Below are 3,416 nucleotides of genomic sequence, written 5' to 3' on the forward strand. Positions count from 1 at the left end.
AGCCAGTAGTCTCATCAGTTCTGTTTATCGTAGCCTGGGTTGTACACGTCAGTCTCCCTATCTTTGCAGTCAGCGTCTTATATTTGGATGCTGTTTGTTTTCTACGCAAGCAGCTTCTTCCCCAAAGTATTTGGCGTTTGAAAATCACTCATATCCTTAAAAGACGCTTCTTGATTCTTTACCAACTTGGCTCCAAGGACTTTAGAAGGGAAGCGATTTTTTTTTTTTTGACAGGCAGAGTGGACAGTGAGAGAGAGAGAGACAGAGACAGAGAGAAAGGTCTTTCTTTTCCGTTGGTTCACCACTTAATGGCCGCTGCGGCCAGAGCGCTGCGGCCGGTGCACCGCGCTGATCCAAAGCCAGGATCCAGGTGCTTCTCCTGGTCTCCCATGAGGGTGCAGGGCCCACGGACCTGGGCTATCCTCCACTGCACTCCCGGGCCATAGTAGAGAGCTGGACTGGAAGAGGAGCAACTGGGACAGAATCCATTGCCCCGATCAGGACTAGAACCCAGTGTGCCGGTGCTGCAGGCGGAGGATTAGCCTATTGAGCCATGGCGCCGGCCAGGGAAATGATTCTTGACATGATGGTTGAGTCAGGCTTCGTGAAAGCCAGCAACTGTGCCTAGTACGATGCCACAGTGATGTCCCTCTGAGACTGCCGGGAACGTGCGCCTTCTGAGAGTTTTGTTGCATGAAAGTGCAAACAGAGACCTTCTGCTTTGGACTTCCTGACCAAGCTTAACAAAACAGCATTTCCTAATTTTAAAAAGGCAAGGAATTTAAAGTGTTGAACTTGTTTTCTTTTCTTTTTTTTTTAAATAAAGTCAGAAAGGAAACATCAACTTTATTTTAAAGGAAAAAAAAATCAGAGTGCATTTATACAATGGAGCAAACCAACTCCAGAAAGAGTTCTACATGTCTCCCACGTTGACTGGAAGGGCTGAGGGAAAATAGAACTGTCCTTCAGCTTCAGAGGTTCTAAGTTGCAAATCAACTCATTTCAGGAGTGGAAGAATCCCTGGGTCATCTCTCAGTATCAAATTGTACACAAATTTCTCCTGTGAATGTCCTGTCCCTTTAAAGAGGCAGTTGTATGAAGTCTACTTCCCACACAGGGTCAGTTCTTTGTTTCAGTCACCTCTCAGTGGAGGGGCAGCCAGCACAACACCACCTGTCCAGACAAAGCGCATTAGGATGTTCCGTTTTGTTGACCTATGTCTCTCTTCCCATGTTTCTGCACCAATTTCTGTGGCCGTCACTGTTCCTTCCACATCTCCCAGCATCACGTTTCAGTGCTGATCATAAGCATAATCTGCCTTGAAGCTCTCAGCACTTTCTCATTTTCACATCGGTTTGTTCACCCGGGCTGAGCCTGAGGAGTCCCAGGGGCTCTTCAAAGGTGTTGGTAGTTTGTTGCTGCTCCGCGTCGTCAGCCATGTTTCAAATCCTGCCCTGAATGCCTTTTCTTTTCCTCTTGTGTCCTGACGACAGCCAAGGTCTGGTTCTGCCAGCTGAATCTCAGCAAGACGCTTACACCACGTTACAGCTCTCTCAGACTCAGTTTCCTCACCTGCAAAGTGGGGACAATGACAACTGCTTCCTTAAGATGCTTGTTTATTATTAGATTAGCCTGCAGTAATGTTGCAGTCGTTTGGGGAGTGAACCAGCGGATGGAAGATTCTCTCCCTCTCTCCTCTCTCTGCAACTCTGCCTTTCAAACAAATAAAAAATAAATCTTAAAAAAAGAATTGCCGGCACTGCAGCTCACTAGGCTAATCCTCGCCTGCAGTGCCGGCACACCGGGTTCTAGTCCTGGTTGGGGCGCCGGATTCTGTCCCGGTTGCTCCTCTTCCAGTCCAGGTCTCTGCTGTGGCCTGGGAAGGCAGTGGAGGATGGCCCAAGTGCTTGGGGCCTGCACTCACGTGGGAGATCAGGAGGAAGCACCTGGCTCCTGGCTTCGGATCGGCACAGCGCTGGCTATAGTGGCCATTTGGGGAGTGAACCAACAGAAGAAAGACCTTTCTCTCTGTCTCTCTCTCTCTCACTGTCTAACTCTGCCTGTCCAAAAAAAAAAAAAAAAAAAGCATCACTGACTCTTCTTCTCCTTTTGAAATAAATACATAAGTAAATAAATAAACATAAAAACATCTTGAAATTTAATCCCCACTCATGGGGGCTCAGCCCTCAAGGTAGATTAATCCACTCCTGGATCAACAGATAAGTAGGTTAATGAGCCATCTCAGCAGTGGCTCTGCTGTAAGAGCAAGTCCTCCGCGGTTTCCGTGTTCCAAGAAGGCCTGCAGAGGTACCAGCACCATGATCTTGGACTTGGCCAACTTCCAGAACTGTGAGCCAAATAGAACTCTGTGCCTTATGAAGGCCCCAAGCTTCGGGCTTCAGTTCTAGCAATAGAAAACGGCTAAGAGAACAACTCAGCAGAAACAAGGGAAAAAGCTACGGGTCCTTCCCAGTGCGGGTTTGCTCGGATCACATCCTGTTGCCTAGGGACTTGCTGTTTCCGTCCCAGATGACACAGTCTTATTTCACAGGCAGGAAGCCAGCGTCTCCTGGAAGCCGCTTTTCCTCTCACCCTGTCTTCATCTCAGAGTCTCCAGACTTCTCATGTCCTCCAGGTTTTTGAACCTGCTGTCCAGGTTTTGGACTTAGGACCACTGCAGATGTCTTAAGCGGGAAGTGGCTCCGGGCTTGAGTCAGTTTCTATACTGAACGCGTTGCTGGGTTCTTTATTCTATTCTAGCTCCTGCCCTCAGCAAGGTCTCTGTCTGTTAAGAAGGCTCTGTGTTGGGGCTGGTGCTGTGGCACAGCGGGTTAACGCCCTGACTTGAAGTGCTGGCATCCCATATGGGCGCCGGTTCGAGACCCAGCTGCTCCTCTTCCGATCCAGCTCTCTGTTGTGGCCTGGGAATGCAGTGGAAGATGGCCCATGTCCTTGGGCCCCTACACCCATGTGGGAGACCCGGAAGAGGCTCCTGGCTTCGGATCAGCACAGCTCTGGCTGTTGAGCCTTCAAATGACTCTATGAATCATTTTGAGACCAGGGAAAAAAACTGGCTCTAAAATACGAAAACAAAATCAATAAAGTAAGCATTTAATGAAATATCTACAAATTAAAAAGTATGTTGACATTAATGAGTAAAATATTAATATTCATAAACATAGTAATTACATTTGAAAACCATTAGTGGTGGGCTAGATTATTTCCCTCCAAAGGATTCTTGCTGAGAAACCGTAACTGATTATAAATTAAGGAGTTTACTTGTAGATAAATCATTCAGAGGCAAAATTATTTTGCAAAATATTTTAAGAAGGGGTCAGGCATTGTAGCACAGCAGAGGAGACACTGCTTGGCTGCATTCCACATTGGAGAATCCATTCCACTTCCAATCCAGCTTC

The 3,416-nt window shown here is 47.4% G+C and overlaps 1 pseudogene; it reads right to left on the reverse strand.

Moving 5' to 3' along the window:
• Positions 1 to 894: 894 nt before the first annotated feature.
• Positions 895 to 1,575, reverse strand: LOC127485726 (U6 snRNA-associated Sm-like protein LSm3 pseudogene; annotated as a pseudogene).
• Between the last annotated feature and the right edge of the window lie 1,841 nt (positions 1,576 to 3,416).

Source organism: Oryctolagus cuniculus, chromosome 8 (genome assembly GCF_051225735.1).
Source record: "Oryctolagus cuniculus isolate XC-2025 breed Fujian yellow rabbit chromosome 8, ASM5122573v1, whole genome shotgun sequence".
NCBI classification, from domain to species: domain Eukaryota; kingdom Metazoa; phylum Chordata; class Mammalia; order Lagomorpha; family Leporidae; genus Oryctolagus; species Oryctolagus cuniculus.